At 46.1% G+C, this 19,616-nt stretch overlaps 1 protein-coding gene and 1 pseudogene across 7 annotated transcripts in view; one reads left to right on the plus strand and one right to left on the minus strand.

Annotated features, from left to right (window-relative positions):
• The window catches only part of KIF16B (kinesin family member 16B), a 305,749-nt gene that overhangs the window by 271,621 nt on the left and 14,512 nt on the right, over positions 1-19,616 (minus strand). The window lies entirely within an intron of this gene.
• LOC148108068 (UTP--glucose-1-phosphate uridylyltransferase pseudogene) lies at positions 4,589-5,250 on the plus strand (annotated as a pseudogene).

Below are 19,616 nucleotides of genomic sequence, written 5' to 3' on the forward strand. Positions count from 1 at the left end.
CCTCTGAAAAGGCCTAGAATCTTATGCCCAAATTATAGTCTCTAAATTCCATTTAGAGTCAGGACTGTTTGGAGAACGACTCAATCCATGTATTTGTACTATCTCGTCACACAAGAAAGCAGGAAGCTATCACATCAAAAGCTGCTAGTTTGTCCAAATTGTCCATAGGCAACTTCATGCAACACGGTTCCTTGGGATCCCTGTCCTCCAGCTATCTGTGATCCTGTGTGATCCCCTGCCCTGGGTAGTGGGCTGGACCTAGCAACTCACTTCTGATGACTAGAACTCTAAGGCCCCCAAAGTGATAGTCTGTCGCTTCCTAGTTTGGATACAGGAAGATTCTGATTTCTGACTTGCTGGCCCTCCCGTGTGTGTCTCTCAAAGTCCTGGCAATGCGGACAGCCATGTGCCGCACTGCGAGACTTCGGGAGAGACTCACGTAGCAACAAACTGCGGCTGGCCACCAGCCACCTGGGTGAGCCTGGGAGTGCCCCTCCCCCAGCCAGGCTGGAAGGCCCTGGACGGCAGCCTTGAGAGACCCTGAGTGGGTCAGAGGACCCAAGGAAACCCTGCCCAGATGCCTGACTCACAGAAACGGTGAGATAACAGATGTGCTTATAAGCCCCTAAACTGCCGGTTTAGGTCTTTTAAGGCCCTAAGTTGTGTTACACAGTGAGAATAACCAACACAAGAGCCACGTCAAAAGGACTCAGGAGCCAACCTGAACTAAGTTCCCACCGGTCAAATCCGAGCAGCAGAGAGAATGGTTAACTGAAACAGACTGAACACACGAAATATGGATCAACTTATGAACTCATAATTTAAAAAATAAAAACCAAATGGTCCCCTCTGGAGAATCAAAAGAGTTACCTCATTATTTCAAAAACTAGTAAATAGGGGCGCCTGGGTGTCTCAGTCGGTTAAGTGTGGGTCTCTTGATTTTGGCTCAGGTCATGATCTCAGGGTCCTGGGCTGGAGCTCCGCTGAGCATGGAGCCTGCTTGAGATTCTCTCTCCCTCCACCCCTCCCCCCCCAACTCCTGCAAGCACGCTTTCTCTCTGTCTCTAAAATAAATAAATAAAAATCTTAAAAAAAAAAAAAAAAAACCCTAGTAAATAAAAGGGAAGACTCAAGCATTTTCCCTGCATTTCCTAAACAATCAAGTGTTTTTAATTTTAAGTTTAACCAAATAGGTGTTTGGGAAAATTCCTCTTTTTAGAGTATTCTACCTAATAAATGAAGAAGGAGCGCTAGAATTAGAATGTCAGCACTTTGCAACTCCGGTGTATTCACGGCTGCAGGCAGTAACCATCAGTGGCCGCTAACTCCACCACCACCAGGAGACAATCAGACACGCCGTCCATCGGAACTGAAACACCAACATCTCTGCCTCAGAAATCTTTCCCCTGGCCCACGGAGAAGGCCGGACTCTGATCTAGAGCCGATGGACCATGAACGCCAGGAAACACAGGGGGCAGGGGGACCCCATCAAACAATGCCAGAGACGCAATCAGCAAAATGCAGCTTCTGGGAAGGGCAGCAGGTAAGTGACTCAGCCTATTCAATAACAAGAACAATAAACTGCAAGGAGTATAAAGATGGAAGGGGAACCTGCAGATTGAAAAAAGCCTTTAAAGACCTATCAACCAGGAACGCCTGGGTAGCTCAGTTGGTCCTGGGGTCCTGGGATCGAGTCCTGTATCAGGCTCCTTGCTTGGCAGGGAGCCTGCTTCTCCCCCTGCCTGCTGCTCCCCCTGTTTATGTTCTCTCTCTGACAAATAAATTAAATTTTTAAAAAATCTATCAACCAATGGGATTTCAGTGCAAACAGAAAAGGCATTTTTAAAAATTATAAGATATCTAGGGAAATCTTAACACTGACTAAATATTTGATATTAAGGAATTACTACTACCATTTTTGGTGTGATAATGGTATCGTGATGATTTTTTTTAAAGTCTTAACCTTTTAGAGACAGACACTGAAATATTTATAAATGAAATAATATGATATCTGGGATTTCCTTTAAAATAATCCCAGAGTGGGGGAACCAGGTATCCTGACAACCTCAAGATGAACGGGCAGAATAAATACCAGCCAGAACCATGAAAGCCAAACAGTACGTTGTAAACACCATTCAAGAACCACGGCCTGACTTAACTTTTCCAATCCAGTCTGAAGAAGTATAGGCCTGGATGAACAGACCAGTGGCTTAAAAGACAGACAAATAAAATGAAATCTCCTCCGCTCCATGTGCACAGTGCCCAGATCTTGGGCAGCTCCACTTTGGACCCAAAAGTGAGAACTGCCTTGGGGATACCCCATGTCCATGTAGCCGTAAAATAAATCCTTCACAAAATTACCCCTTTCTTACAGCATGCAACTACCCAAAGTAGGTCCTGCCCACACCAAGAGAACTACACAATTAGTTTTATTAACACCACGGCCACTTCTCAATCCCTCCCATTCCCATGTGGGTCATTTCTCTGTCCCTAACCAAACGTGTCCAGATCTTTCGCTTTAAAGCCACTGTTATCAACAAATACCTGTTGGAAACACACGATCATCCAGGAATAGAAGATCAGAAGGGACTCCATCAGGTACTCACGCTACTTGTCAATTCTTACTTATAAAACGTGAAGGAATGCGACTCACATTGTGCCCACCGCTCTTGCTGGAAGTCAGAGGTAAAGTTATTCCAAGGCTCACAGCCTTTTATATACCTCTGGAGTAGCTCAAGTTAAAGAGCCCTCCGCGTGATCATTTATTCTCCCTAGTTTTAAATTAACATCCACTGTATAAAAATACTAGAGAAGACACTGACTAAAAGACCATTATGTCATATGAGCATCTATTAGCCACTTCTGAAACCTGAAGAAGCTGGTGGGTTTCAAAGGGTTCACAACCTTCAAATCATATGCACTGCAATGTGGCGGCGGGAGGGGGAAGGTGGCAGGTTCAGGGTTCTGAGGGTCCAGAGCTTTCTTCACTTTCTCAAAGAGCTCTGCACCCCCAAAAGCCAGGAGCTCCAGCTCAGACCCTTGTGACTCAAAATGCAGCCCAGGAACCAGCAGCATTGGTGGCTCCAGGACCTTGTTAGAAAGGAGGGATCTCAGGCCCCACCACAGACCTACTGAATGGGAGACTGCACTGTAACACGAGCCCTTAATGATTCCAATGAACGTGAAAGCTTGAAAGGTACTGTGCTGACATTATCTCAATCTAACAGAGTGATAACTGGCCTTATATTTACTCTCATGAGACACACTCTATAATGTTATCTACTTTGTACACTGGGAAACGCACTACCTCTGTACTTTGACCTTTAAATTTTATTTGTAAAGTTACATGGCAGAATATGGGTACAGCAAATCAGCTGACACTGTCTCTACTTTTGGCTCTTAAGTTGTACTGTGGCTTCTGACCAAAAACAAGTGTCTGACTCACTGGGATCTAAGAAGTCACCTGAGTGTTATGACATCCAGATGACCTCATTCCCAGCACCCTGCCAACCTATCAGCTTCTAGCCCTTTCTATCCCCAGACTGTTGCCCAATGTCAAAGTGAGGTTGCCACCAATAGCTTGAAGTCATTCTTAAAAATAATCAGGGTAAGGGAATAACTGAGGGGAAAAAATGGCCTGGGGACAGAATCTTAAAAAACCCAGGGAGTAAGAGAAGAAAGGAGGAGCCAGTTATGGAAACGGACGCATTGACTCAGAGAGATCTTAGCAAAGCCGTGTCTCAAGATGATGATGCTTCTCAGTTCCAGAAAGTCATTCAACAAGAGAGCTGGAATGATCTTTGAAAAAGGAACTAGAAAAAATACCACAGCACCAGCACATGAGTCTGAGCAACTAAAAAAATACCTTAATGGATTTTCAGAAGCTATTTCATAGATTTTTGTAAGAAAAGGGACCTTCTGTGGATTGGGGGAAAATCCAGAGACCTCCAGAAGATTCAATGTAGCACTATGAAGAGATGAGGGCCAGGGCTTACCTAATAATATTTATCTTCTGTGCTGAACCAGCTAGTGGTGGTAAAACTCAATGGCAGTTTGAGGACTAGTATGGGCTGCAAAAGCCCAAAAAGTTGGACAGGTGTGCAAAATGAGAATATCGTTTTAGATGGGACCATTCAGCAAACTGAATGTCCGAACAAAATCTGCAATACAAATGTTCCTCTTATTCTAATGAGCTAATGAGCTCTCTTAATACAAATGAAGATACAAAAATAAATACTAGAGAAAAGCAAACATTTCAGGGGGAAAAATCTACATTTTTAATCAAAGCAGGTACCCAAGGATTAATAAAGAATCCTGATTGCCTGCAGCAAAGAATGCATCTTACTCAGGGGAAAACACAGAAGCTTGGTACCCCAGGTCATGGTGACATTTATGCCAGTTTCTACAACTCTGGTTTGCTCGATACCCTTCTGGGAGAAGGCAAAGAATATATTTCTGTGTCTAACGTAGATAATCTGGGTGCCACGGTGGAGCTTTATGTTCTTAACCATCCAATGAACTTGTCCTGAAGTCACAAATAAAACACCTGCGGCTGTAAACAGTAGGCGCTCAGTCTGAAGTCTGGTGACTGACCGAAATCGCTGAGGGCCAAAAGCACAGGCTGATGAGTTTGAGTCTTATCAAAATTCAAAATACTTAACGCCAGCCACCTAAGATCCGTATCTCTCTTGCAGCAGTTAAAAGGCTGCAGGAGCAGAAGGCTACTGACAGGGAAATCACTGTAAATCCAGGGACTGGATGGACGGCTGAACGTCACTCAGTCAGAAACTGCAGTCAGGGCTACCTGGAAAAGCTTTTAAAACTCTAGGTATTAATGTTCCTACAAGGCAGTTTCTGCCTATCAAAGCCACACCAGATCTCTCGCTTATGATGTCAAACTTCTTAGGTCTTAAGGCAGGATCTCTGATGGGTGGAAAGTGGGCATTTTCCTCCAGTGCCCTTGGTTATATTAGGCAGTTCTTTCACAAAGGTTCAGGATTATCTAAGGAGATTTGAAAGTATAGCAGATAATGCTGGAAGTGGATCACCTCACAGTTGCAGGGGACAGGGGATGGGCCATGTCCAAGGATGTTTCTTAAAGGGAACAGTTATCAGCACAGTTAATCCCGGTGACTGAGTGATGTCACACCTGCAGGAGTACTGGAGAACACGATTCTATCTGGAAACCTTCATGTCCTGGACCACAGAAATGACAAATACTGTGTACACTTCATGCTGATTATGGGATAAATAGTTTCTTACAAGAAAATGTTCTCGAAGATTCTAAAACAGGCAGGTACTTTATACTGTGTTACTGCTGTGTTAATTTTTAAAGTAGAGTTTTCTGCAATATGATTTTAGTCTAAGAAAAGCACAGATAAGAGCAATGCTTTTCTTCTCTGAGGATCTTAAAAGTTCATCTTAAAGTGCAATACTGCTTAATCTTATAACTGGGGCAGCTCTGCTGGAAAACCTTTTAACAGAGGCCTTAGTGGTGGTCACTCTGAATTGCTTGTGATTTTGAAAATAAAGTTGTGAAGCAATAAACATTTTTAAAAATAATAATCACAGGTCATCAAGATTAAGGTGGAGGCCATCTGTTCCAGAAAGGAAATTTCACACGCAACAATTTCCTAGATTGCTTCCTTCTTGACCCTAAAAACTAAAACTATAAGAAAAAAGGCATATCTTTACTCCAAAAGTATTAGTATTTATAACAAAAATGGTGGATTTTAAGCCATACAGAGCAAATTTCACTATAGTTATTGAAAATACCCATGGAAAAGCCACTGTAATCTTCACAAAGGACTAATGATGGCTGGAATTATTAAATGTTGAAACCATGAATACCCTTTAGTGTACTCATGCCTTGTAGATTCCAGGAGAGTTGTCAAACTTCCAAATATTCCAGAAATGAAAGAAAGAAGAAGGAAGGCTCCAGTCCCCTCCTTCCCTCCACACCCTGCTGATCAATCCTGCTCAGCCCTTTGTCCACCAGAGACAGACTACTGCCCATGGCCTTCACTTCGTCACAGAGCCTTTAACTATGAGAGGTGACTTCAGGGTCCATGTGATACTCCATCCAACAGCCTTACCTCCCACTGCCTCATCCCCACAGCCAGCAGTCAGTTACTTAGTCCTGTGCAATCGATAGCTCATCTACCAACCTTGGCCACATGCCCCATCTCCCCACCCCACACACTGTCCCAGCTGGGGCCACCACTACGTCTCCCGTGTCTTTGCCTCCAGCCTTGTCCCTTCCCACCCACACTCTACCCTACTGTCAGAGGGATTCCTCCAAACCCGCATCTCACCGTGAGGCTCCCCTGCTTTAACTCCTTCAGTGACTTCTAAAAGCTATAAGATAAAATCCAACTCCCAGCAGTATACAAAGTCTTTCCCACTCTGATCCCAGCTAATGTTGCCATTCAACACTGTATCCAATCCCATCCGCTTCTCCTGGCCTGGCCCGCTCCCAGCCATCCATCTAGACTCAGCTTAGACCTGGCCCATCTGGAGAGCCTTCACTGAGCCCTCCATCCCATCCCCTAGTCAGAGAGTCCTCCTTCCTGTCTCACCCACCAGCCTCTGAACTTCTTAAAAGTAAGGACTCCACCTGTCTGGGTTTACATCCCCAGGCCCTAGCACAGTGCTTGCAAGTTTGAGGTACCCATCCAATGGTTGCTGAATGTGATGGGCTGACTGAAAGTTAAATAATTGCCTCTTACCCCAGCCTGGTCTTCTCCATGTGCATCCTCTACTCAATGCCAGCCTCCCTATGAGCCCCCGTACCATTCTTGTTTCTTGCTCTCCCACAGGTTACGGTGCCATCCAATTCCTATCCACATTCCAAAGCAAGGCTTGTCTCCAGTCTAATCTGAATCACACACACCCCCCCCCCCCGATAAAACTTCAGAAGCAGTTTCCCTTTGTACACCTGCCTAGTTCCTCCCACTCACATGGGTCTCACCCCTGCTGACGTCACCTCTCCAATTAGTCTAGCGAGTGCCAGAGAAGCAAGAACCAGCTTCATTCACACTCCACAACCTGAGTCCACTGAGCACAAAGGCAACACTCAATATCAGTGCTCAGTGCTTTGTCTCTTAATCCTTGGGCTGAACACTGTAAAACACCAGGCACTGAGAGTTCCCCCAGCTCGGGTCAATTTCCTCTGACATTTAAGAAACATGGGAAATAAATCTTGACATTTTTCTCATATTGAGAAAAATAAATAACCTTAAAATATTATTTGAACATTGATTTGATAATAGAGCAAAATGAACTATGTCTCTCCTGAGCCACTTTGGTGAATTGGGTTTCTCAACCGAAAAGTCAATTATGGTTCCTTCATATAAATGAGTAATTTATTCGAAAGGTCTGGAAACTAGATCATAAGACGCTACAAACGAATCAGCTGGAGTAAGTAGACTGAGTTATATAGATCAATACTGGGGGGAGGTAGAGGGAGGAAGTAAGGGAAAAGAATAAAATGTCCAATCAGAAAAAGAGATGAATTGTGTCAGCTCTCAGATTTGTGCGTAGGAGGAAGCTTATCAGAAAAAAAACAACCCTATGTTAATTCAAGAATTTTGAAATGTTTTTAAATTATTCAGCAATTCAAATTGATTCCAGTTGCTCGGTTGATGGTATTTGGTCACTCCGTAATAAACAGCCTGACTAGGTGGTACTGAGATCTCCAAACAAGGCATTATTTAAGAAGATTCTAAAGAGTAGCTTATTCACTCCAAGTTCCGCAGTAAATTAGTAATCCCCGAATTCACCTAAGAACAGACTTTGTATCTAATTGTAGAATCACTATGTTGTACACCTGAAATTAACATAACATTGTATATCAACCAAACTTCAATCAAAAATAAAAAATGCTACTTACATACTACAAACTAATATTTAACTGCCTTCACTTTGGTGCCAGGGCACTCAATAGCAAAAATAAAAATAAAAAGACATCTTTTAAAAGAATGTGTGACCTCCACGGGTACCGCTATGGAAAGGAGTCCAAGGAACACTGCTAAGTGGGAAGCAGTGTGTGGTACGCAGACCATGATCTGGTTTGAAGTTAAGTAAATAAAGCATAAGGGATATGCACTTATATGCTTCCAGATGTGCAAAACATTTCTGAACATTTCTGAAAGGATAAAGAGGAAGCTGTTAGTGGTATGAGATCTTGTGCAATATTTAAAAACAGTTATACTATATCCTGATCCCCTACGCTCAATAAATTGCTCAGTCCCTCTGCTCTACCCAATAACATGTCTCTTTTCCCTTTTATTGGGGCTCCAGATAAAATACAGGACACCCAATTAAATATGAATTTCAGATAAACAATGCTTTTTTAGAACTATATCCCAAATATTGCGTGCAATCTACTCACACTTTGTTTTCACTTGCTGCCCTGGACCCCCTCATCTCCAAGCTGGGCTGTGCACCCAGCAGGTTCTCCCGGTTAGACGCACGGGTATTCGCCTCCCCTCCTCAAGCCCCGACAGCGACTGAGCGGAGTCTTCACTTAAGCCTGCACCCTCAGCACCCGACGCAGCAGCAGAGATTCCAGAAATACCAGTCCCCTCGCCTGTGCCTAAGTGTGGAAACAAAGTCAGGGAGGGCTATTCTCCCACAACCAGCTTCTCCTCACTGAACCTTTCTGGCTGGTTCTGAGCACCCAAAGAACATGGAACTGACCACTCTTAGTTGCTCTCCACGAAATCATAAAAGCCTTTGACTCAGTTTCTAGGGAAAACCCAGGGAAGACAGACAGACACTGAAAAAAATTCTGGAGTGGGCTTCTTAGGCAATCACCCTGACTTCATTCCAGCTCCTCAGAACACGTCTCGCCACATGGCCGGCCGCCGGCCAGAGGTCAGTGGCACCATGACCTACATCCAAAGGCCAACTCAACCGGCAGCCCGTGAGAAGTCTGCAGAGTCCCCCCTCCATTTCCTGTGGACCACCACCACGGACGAGCCGAGGACAGCAATGCTGTCACAGTCTCGGATGCTAGGAGCATCCCGTGCTAAGTGAAATCCTCTGTGGACCCCTGCCCCAGCTGGAGGGAGCTATGAAGCAGAAACTTTTACTATTTTCCCTGGTCTGGAGAGGGTGTAAGAAACCTAAAAAGATTAAGCAATGAGCCACAGCTACAGGCTGGGATCCGGAGAAGCAGACACTGTGAGGGAGCTGAGCACGCAGGGTGTTCATGAGGGGTGCCCTTGGGGTGGACACCTGGAAGAAGGCGAAGAAAGCATGACCGGCCAGAGAAGACCATGGATCTGCGACACAGGCCCCCAGGGCAGCCTCGGCTGACCCCACAGGCCCTTCAGAGTTGCTCAGCTTGGGCCACAATGGCCTTCACTGGCCAGTCCGCACTGAGCAGTTCCAGACTGTGGGCTGCCTGGGGAAGAGGTGTAACCTTGAGCCCAGTGAGGCTGACCCTGAAGGCCATGCTGGGCAACACCATTCAGCAGAGGAGGATCTGGTGGTGAGTGCAGGGTCCGCCACCCCAACTCCCCTCAACCCATGCCGTAGAGTATGCTGACCCGTGGCAGCCGCCACCCCAACTCCCCTCAATCCCATGCCGTAGAGTATGCTGACCCGTGGCAGCTGCCACCCCAACTCCCGTCAATCCCATGCGCTAGAGTATGCTGACCCATGGCAGCCGCCACCCCAACTCCCGTCAATCCCATGCCCTAGAGTATGCTGACCCGTGGCAGCCGCCACCGCAATGCCCCGGCAGAGCCATGAGTGGGGGCTACCGGGCAAGAAAGAAGGCAGATACTATTTTTGTTTCCAGTGGAAGGAAGGACAGCCTATCAGAACTGTCTGAACACAAAATGAGCTGCCTGGAGACGCGCAGGACAGTCCCAGAGGAGGTGGAGGTGGAGGCGGACAAATGGTTATCTGGCACGCCCGGCCCCTATGCGGAGATTTATGCATTCATTCATTCATTCTTCAAATATTCAGTGAGTACCTTTCATGCCAGACAATACTCTGGGTGTAGGGGAAAAGAGGTAAACAATACAGACACGAGTCCTGCAGTCTACATTCTAGTGAGGGGGGAGGAATAAAATAAATACAATACTGTCTGAGATCCTGGTAAGTGCTATAAAGAAATGAAAGGGTGTCATGGGAGAGAACTGAGGGCAGAGGCAGTGGGAGTGGAAGTAAAGACCTTTCCAATGCGGTGACATGGGAGCAAAGGCCTGACTGCAGGGGTCCAAGGGCCAGGCAAAGATCTGGGAGGAGCATTCCAGACACTCAGAACAGCAGGACAAAGGCCCTGGGGCAGGAACCAGTCGGAGGTTTGAGGGGGAAGAGCAAGAGGCCAGCAGGACTGCAGAAGACAGGAGGATGAGCAAAATGGGACATGAGGTCAGGAAAGCCAGTGCCAAATTAAATCAGGCCTTCAAGGATTCTAGAATTTACACATGATAGGCCATGGACATGGGAAGCTTTGGGGTACAGGGGAGTGGCAAAATCGCACTTACATTTTTAAATGCTCCCTCTAGTTGCTGTGCAGGGCCTCCAGAGGGGCGAGAGTAGAGAAAAGAAGCCACCGAGGGGGTACTACAGGCCACACAAGAGACCAGGGTCAGAGCACAGATGCGTCCAGAAGACAACGGGGCCACATCCGGGATTCCCGAGCCCTGATGATCAACAGAATCATCTGAAGCGACCCCGCCCAGACCCACCAAGTGAGAATCCCCAGGATGGGGATCAGGAATCTGTATATTAAACCTCCTAGGATACGCTGATGACCACCAGGTTTGAGAACCCCGGCCCTGGGGCATCTGTGATGCCCTCCTCAGCTGTGAGGAGCTGGGGCCCTATGAGTGAGGAAGCTTGGCTCCTCTTCGCTCCTTCTGAAACGGCGCTTCGCTAGGTGCTCTCGTCCCTTCCTCTAAGTGGAGCCCAACCCACCCACCCCCAATTCCAGAAAGAAACTCCAGATCTGGATTATGCCTTTGGGGTTATCTCTATTGGCTTCCAACTAGGGCTTCTCTTCTGAACACTGGAAACACCAGTCATTGAACAACACTGGTAAGTGGGAAGAAAGAGCCAGTAGCAAAGCAGCATGGAAACCAGAATCCAATTTGCAGTTAAGTAGAAAGGAGGAAGGGAAGGAAAAAATTATGCACGTATCCTGAGTAACAATTTTCTCAATTCTCCTAAGGACAGTACATAACTAGTACCATTCTAGAAGCACTGAAGGGAAATTAATTCATTACACATAGTGAGTGGATGCCTTACTCCGGGCATTAGGCATAATTTAATTCTGTCACAGAACCCTGGCCCAGTTGAGAAAAACGGGTAGAGAGCTAAAGAATTTCATGCACTATAAAATTCAAGCCCAAAAGCATAAAGAACTAAATTTTGCTTGAGACTAAAGATGATAATGGCACTTTGCAGGGAATTCTGGACACTCCGCAGGGAGGACAGCTGGGGGCCAAGATGGTAAAGGGCTTGCGAGCCAAGCTGAGGCTCTTGGCTCAGGGAAATGGAATGCTTGACAAGAAGAGGATGGACTCAGGAGAGAGCAGGAGACCCTGCCCATGTCCTCGACTCACACAGAGAGAAGGTGAGGCCCCAGGAGATTAAGGGACTTGCTCAAAGTTGCTACTAGAGTCAGCGCTGTATAAAGTTAAAAGAATTAAGTAAGGAGTCAGTACTCCCGAGCCACAGTGAATGGGCTAGAATCCCAAACTTGATTTGAGCTACATCCCCCTGAAAGTGGAGTTAGGTAAGCTTGGGCTCCCAGGGGAACATGATGGGCCAGTCTGCACATGTGAGCAATCCACACCAAGATTACTCTCTAAACAGGGCGCAAGGTATCTAACCCATCAGACGCTGGATTAGGGGCAGAAGAAGCACATCCAGCCTCATCTCCCACACATCTGCACCACCCAAGCCCCCCATCCCATTCCAAACTGTTCCTTCTCCCAAGACTCACAACGACCTTCACACTGTTCCCTCTGTCTGGAATGTACTTTTCTCCTCCATCTCGCTTTTCCTTCAAAGCTTTTAAAGATGTCTCCTCCTCCAGGAAGCCTTCCCAAACTCCTCGTAGCCAGTATCTTCTATGTGATATCCCATAACACACCACATCTTCTGTGTGATACTCCCTAACACACATCTTCTATGTGATATTCCACAACACACCACAGCAGTTTCTACCTTCTACCTGTTTATTGCTGGGTGACCACATATTTGTCTTCTCTACCAGTCCAATCACTTCCTGTGGGCAGAGATAATGCCTTCCTTTCTACATATCCCACAATACCTAGCACTACCCTCACATACAGAAAGCACCTGGATGGATGAACGAATAAGCAATGAAAGAATGAGTGAAACAGCTGAACGGAAAACAGATACTACTCTTGAATTTCAAGCACTAAAATGAAGCTAAGGCTTCAGAGCCTATTACACTTTTTCAGTTTTTAAATGCAGATGTGTTTTCTCTATACACAGCAGTTAACCTGGCAGATGTTAAGGCCAAAGGCAGAAGCTCAGCTCTTCCCAAAGACCCACAGCTGTGCTCTGACTCCAGGACCAAGGCAGAGGGAACTTGGGTCTCTTCTGAACCACAGGACAGAGGAAAAATAAGGATATACATATGACCAAACTTCTTCAATACACTTCTCCAAAACACAGAAGCTACAGGTTCGTAAAAGAAAAGTGGCAGTTTAAGTGAAATGGCGTTAAGTGTAAACATCGAGAACTTTACTAACACTTCCTCTTGTTTTCCTGCATTCAGATGTTCAGTCAACTATTTAGTGTCCAAAGACAGCTTCATTTAGTGCGGCAGCACCATGAACACAAAGAAATGAGTTTGCTCTGCTCCTTCCCCACACCATCACTACAACCCTCCTTCCAGATTTATCTCTATTTTAGAAAAATGTTCTCAGTGACAGCTTTTGAAATAAAAAATTAAAAAAAAAAAAAAACAATAGCTGGCTTGTAAAAAGAAGATTGATTCCTTTTACAACACTGCCAGCTAAATATATCAGATAGGAGAAAGGTATGCTTCAAAATACTAAATTGCGGGGCGCCTGGCTGGCTTAGTCGTTAAGCGTCTGTCTTCGGCTCAGGGCGTGATCCCGGAGTCCTGGGATCGAGCCCCACATCAGGCTCCTCCGCTGGGAGCCTGCTTCTTCCTCTCCCACTCCCCCTGCTTGTGTTTCCTCTGTCTCTCTCTCTCTCTCTCTCTCTCTGTCTCTCTCTCTGTGTCAAATAAATAAATAAAATCTTTAAAAAAAAAAAAAAAACTAAATTGCAGGACATTTTCTTCAAAAGACTTCACTTCGAGTCAGAGTGGGTAAGATGCAAGCCCAGCTTCTGATATTGCCAAGCAAAGTGGTTTCATACTTGTGCGGGGAAGCACTGGGCTTTTGGGACCCAGGTTGAAATCCTGCCTCGCAGCTGCTTGGTGACTTTGACACCTGATTTGACTTTGCAAAGCCTTGGTTTCCTCACCTATAAAATGGCTGAATAAACCTATCGCACACAGTTGCTTAAAAGTACTGATTGTGCAGCAGGGCTGTGGGGACTGAGCTAGCCTAATGTATCACTTATTTGCTGAAAGATGTGCTGGAAGAAAGCAGGCAACACGAGGCTGGGCACACAGCCGACAATCAGTGAGTTCATCTCCAACACAAACCCAAGATCCATCCATGAATCACCAAACGCGTATCATGCCTGTGCTGTCTGAGGCCCTGGACATACACCAGTGAACAAAACTGACACAAAGCCCTGCCCTCCAGGTAGGCAGATCTGTGTTAACAACCTTGCCAGGGCTTGCCAGAAAATACATTTTGCCAAATTTCCAGCCAGATCTCTAAAAGATGAAGAACCACCATAGAGCTGATCTTCCTAGGTTTTATTTATGAAATGCTTTATCTTCATCAACACAACCCAGAGGCCACTTCATTAAAACAGATCAGAAACACCAAAATTCTTTCACTTACTTTTAAATACTTGTGAAAGATGTCCCATTATTCTTACTATATACTGAATGTCCAATCAGAAAACAGGAAACACATACCCAGAAGTCCCTTCCCTTCCTCCCCAAGGGCAAGCTTGCAAAGCTCGCTTGCGTATTAAAGAGAACAACAGTGGCTAGAGGCAGGAGCAGGTCAATGGATAAACGCATATGTCGCCCCTGTATGACGCTCTCGGGGATACAGAGATGTATGATCATAGCTCTTGCCCTTCGGCAGCCCGTGATCGCGCCACGTGGGTGGGAGCAAACAGGCTCTAAAAATCAAAGCCAGTGGGGGGCTGGATGAGTGGCCCACCCCACCCCAGGCATGGGAAGTCAGACCAAGGAGAGATCTGATTTTGGCTGAAATGGCAAATAAAATGAAGCCATCCAGAAAGGAAGCCCAATCATGGCCTAAAGCAGCCGCTACATTTTGTATCCTGGCAGACAAGGGGGTAGGTCACCAGACAGTTCTTTTCCAGGATATTCTTAGAACACCAAACCAAGTTACACTGCCTTCCCTGGTGCCTAAACAGTGCCGGGCTTGATGAAGAGCTGCTCCCTGCCTGCCCTAGCTCTTGCTCTTTTTCAGACCACGCTGGGCAGGCACGGAAGACGCTATGCCACATCTCCAATTTCTGAGTTGTGACGCAACACACAAGAGCAAGGAAACAATACAGAGGAAGAAGCCACGCTCCACGCTCAGGCAGATTTTCCTTTTGCCATTACCTCGAAAACGGCAGGCATCAATGGAAGGCAAGCACACTGACATCATCCTGGGCGTCCAGCAGCTGAAGCGTCCCCAGTAATCACACTCCCAGCTAGGACTCCCAACCCATAGGAATCTCCCAGGGGCTTTAAAATTCCTGATGCCCAACTGCACCCCATACCAGTTAAATCCACTCTCTGGGGTGGGAAGCCATCAGCTGAGATGGGAGGCCCATGTCCTAAACGCCTGGTTTCTCACTCCCCCCATTAAGTGTCTGAGGGGCAACCAGGGCCTCCCCCACAATCAGACATCGCTAGCAATGCCCAGAAGAAAACACAAACCATGACCATGGACCTGTAGGAAACCGGTGACAGAGGGAGAAAAAGACCAAGCAGGCCGCCAAACCCTCAGCAGAGAAGAAAACGCCCCGGGCTCAGGCACGCAGTGTCACACTATCAGAGCGACGTAGCCCAGAGTTTTGGGGTCCAAAGAGCCAGGCTCACATTCTGCATCTCCAACGGACCAATGTGTTGAAGACCACCAAGCCACCTGCCCATCCCAAAATGGGGATGAGTCTTGCCTGCTCCGCCTGCCTCCACGGGGGCTACGGGGTTCAGAGCAGAGTCGAGGCACGCAGTGAAGGACATGCTCACACAGACGCAGTCACTGTCCTTAGCGTTACCAGCACTGTTAGCAGAAACCACTTCAGTGCTGTATCTTCCAGGAGCCTCCTCCCGACCCGTGACACCTCTTTCCTGGTCTTCACAGCAATATGGAAAGGACCAGCATCTCTCAGCATTCAAGGATGCTTATGATACAACAGTGGGCCAAGCAAAGAGCACTCAAAGATAACAGCTCCCCCAAATATTGAAAACACCAGTAATGCAGGAAGGTGGTAAGGGGAAATGGTCTGAAGTAAAGAGTTTTAAATAAAGCAAATAAAGGAGAAATATTTTTTTAATTCCAGTGTAATTAACATATAGTGCTATATTCATTTCAGGTGTACATCAGTGATCCAACAATTCTGTTTACTCGGGCTCATCATGATAGGTGCACTCTTACTCCCCATCACCTATTTCACCCATCCCCCACCCACCTCCCCCATGGCAACCATCTGTTTATTCTCTATAGTTCAGAGTCTGTATTTTGCTTTGTCTCTTTTCTTCATTTGTTTTGTTTCTTAAGTTTCACATGAGTGAAATCATATGGTATTTGTCTTTCTCTGACTGACTTATTTCTCTTAGCATTATACTCTCTAGCTCGATCCATGTTGTTGCAAATGGTAAGAGTTCATTCTTTTTTATGGCTGAGTAATATTCCACTGTGTGTGTGTGTGTGTGTGTGTATGGGATATCTCCACATCTTCTTTGTCCATTTGTCTAGCTATGGACGCTCTGGCTGCTTCTGTACCTTGGCTATTGTAAACAACGCTGTAATAAACATAGGGGTCTGTGTATATTTCTGAATAATGTTTTCATTTTCTTTGGGTAAAGACCCAGTACTGGGGGGCGCCTGGGTGGCTCAGTCGTTAAGCGTCTGCCTTCGGCTCAGGGCATGATCCCGGCGTTCTGGGATCAAGCCCCAGATCAGGCTCCCCTGCCAGGAGCCTGCTTCTTCCTTTCCCACTCCCCCTGCTTGTGTTCCCTCTCTCGCTGGCTGTCTCTCTGTCAAATGAATAAATAAAATCTTTAAAAAAAAAAAAAAAAAGACCCAGTAGTGGGATTACTGGATCATATGGTAATTCTATTTTTAACTGTTTGAGGAACCTCCACACAGTTTTCCACAGTGGCTGCACCAATTTGCATTCCCGCCAACAGTGTACAAGTATTCCTTTTTCTCCCCTCCTCTCCAACAATTGTTATTTCTTGTGTTTTTGATATCAGCCATTCTGATGGGTGTAATGTGATATCTCGTTGTGGTTTTGGTTTGCCTTTCCCTGACGGTAAGCAATGTTGAACATCTTTTCCTGTGTCTGCTGGCCATCTATATGTGTTCTTCGGAGACATATCCGTCCATATCTCTTGCCCATGTTTTAATTGGATTATTTGGTTTTTTTGGTGTTGAGTTATGTAAGTCGGCTACTAACCCTTTATCAGATATGTCATTTGTAAATATCTTTTCCCATCCCTTCAGTTCTGTTCATTGTTCCTTTTTATTGTCATGTAGGGGAGAAATGTAAACATTCATTCTAAACCCGATGTTTTTCAGTGGCAACCCAGGGCTAGGACTGGTACACCCTGTGTTCTAAAATATTTTGAGTAGTTGTCAATACTTTAAAAATCAGAAGGTCTTATGTGACACTCTGGGTTACCTTCTTGTCCTGAAACACGCGAGGACACGGCACTCCTGTGATCACATTCTGCAGGACAGCCGAAAGGGAGCTGATAAGGCCTCCCCCCCAGCCCACACAGCCCACCCAGATCAGTGGCTCTCCCCCAGCCCCCAGACACAGGAGTTGAGACCCCCATAGGAAACTGAGAGACTTCAGAAAAGGGGTTAATGCCTCTAACAGCTAAAAAAAAAAAAAAAAAAAAAAAAAACACCTTTTTAAAATGACTAATTGGCAGCAAATCTAAAGAATCTGATTGTGGCTTCTGAAACGTCGGGTGCTTTCTGTTGGATTCCGTTATCTTCTCCCACCCGTGGTGCCTCTAGGGGCAGAGCAATGACAATGCTGGCTAATGTAATGAAACTTAATCAAGCTGACGTTTAACAAAATAAAACATGATTTAACCCAGCCAGGAGCAAAGAAGGTTTTCTAATTTCTTCCTTAGGATTTCTTAAAGAAGCCACCAGTAAAGGGTTTTCTCTCTCATTTCCTTGTCTTTTTCGCATAAACTACACCTTAATTTTCAATCCTTCCAACTCCCTGCCAGTATTTTCACCTCCTGAGACCCTCAAGGTATGCAACTTTTGAACAGTAAAGGCACCAATCCCCAGAGCTGCACTGCTGGGGCAGTATTAGCAGATTTCCTAACACTCAAGAATGCATCCCAGACTCCTTGAAACCGAATACTCTACCATGATTTATGCGGAAATAAAAGAAACAACCTTGTCATCAAGCCAGAAGGGCCTCAGGTAAGAAAGCCGTCTGATATCATGATGCTCTTTGAAATAAAACAGAGGGAGAGAGCAAAACAGGTCTGGCCTCATTTCTGGGGCTCAGCTGACCCAATAGTGTATGCACGATAAAGCAGGCCCCTCCTCTAACAGCACAGAGGGCAAAGGCAGGCTCCAGTTGCACCTGGTGTAATAGCTGCATCTCTGATTTGGACCTCATTTCAAAGGAGGAGGGAGGAGGGGGCAAGAGCCAGAACACAGTGTAATGGCACTCGATGTTGGAGTCCGAGCCAAGGCCTCATCTACGATCACAGGATGACATCAAAGGAGCAGTTTTACTTCTGTTTCACTCAAGTCTTCAACTCTCAAGGAGTGCCTTTCCGTCCTTTTATGATTAATTATGCTTTCTAATTCAGCCTCCATTCTTACGCACACTGAGCCCCCTCACGTTTCATGGCTCTGCTCCATTTGCATTTTCAAAGCTTCACAAACCCAGTCCAGCACTTGAAACAGGAAGCTCAGGAACACAAGTGCAAAGAAACAAGCCCCTTAGCTTCCTACAAGTCACACAGGAAAGGGGCTTGAGAACAGCCGTACGTGCCTCTGACAACAAACGAGTGGATAAAATCACATCGAGCTGAAGCTGCACAGAGAAAGCAAACCGCTAGTATTATTCTAGCAAATGCATTATTAACACACAGCCGTCAGAAGTTCCCTCAGCCCCGCAAATGAGGCCTCTGGGCCTCCCACATGCTGTTCCCTCCACCTGCTACACTTGTCGTTCCTGGCTAATGCCCACTTCCAATCTAGCGGAGATGGTTCTCCCCCCAAGTCTGAATTAGACCGCGCCCCTGGCCGCAAGCTTCCATACATAGGACCACAGGAACTAGCCCAACAAAGGCAAGGAGTGTGCCTGGATTATGCTCACCACATCCCCAACATGCAAGCCAGCAGCTTGTAATGATGATGGGGGCTCGGAAAGGTCAAGTATGTTCATAATTACACCAGAACGTTATTTGCCTTTCTCACTCTCGTTCTCTCACAAGTGCACAGTGGAATTTTCCAGAGGCTACCAGGCGTGTGATCAATCATTCTGATGGCTAAGGGAATGTGTGCTTACATATTCCTATGTTTTAAATTTTTCTGTTTTAATTCCTAATGTGGTAAACAACTGAGTGATGTGACCCACAAAAACAAAAGCTCTTTGGGGTCCTCGAAAATTTTGAGGAGTGTAGGAATCGCCAAAACCAAAAACTTGGAGATCCACTGGTCTAGCACAAGGCCTGGCACAAACCCTCAGTGGTGGTATCCTCCTCTGGGGTATTCTTCCCAGCCCTCAGAAGGAGCACCAGTCAACGCCCCCACCCTGGTGCATGATGCCTTGAAAACACCATCATCACCTAGAGAACGCAGGAGGCTCCCTTTGTTTCTATCCCTCCCCCAGGTCATGAGCTACTAGAGAGTAGGGACCACGCCCTCAATCACCTCGGACCAATGAAAAGGGCTCAGTAATAGCTCAGTAGCTGGACAAATGTCAAGATCACCATGAAAACATCTGCTCTTCACCTAGCTAAGCCTTGTCAGGCCTCAAAGTTCAACTCGGGCCGTAACGCCTGACCTGCAGACTTGAGCTCACACTGACCTTCCTTCCTCAAAGTACCTACTGTACTTTATTATCTACACAGCAGAACGGACTGCTTGGTGACTAGGGGACTTTGTCCATTCATTATTGAGTTATGTAAGATTGTGCTTCACCCTCACGATACCCATGTGAAATCCCAAGCAGTGCAAGATGAAATTATAATAATTACCATTGATGGTGCCTAGTCTACAGTAGTGTGCAAGCACTCTGAG

The sequence above is a fragment of the Ursus americanus genome, chromosome 22 (assembly GCF_024610735.1).
Source record: "Ursus americanus isolate L20-20 chromosome 22, mUrsAme1.1.p, whole genome shotgun sequence".
Taxonomy (NCBI): domain Eukaryota; kingdom Metazoa; phylum Chordata; class Mammalia; order Carnivora; family Ursidae; genus Ursus; species Ursus americanus.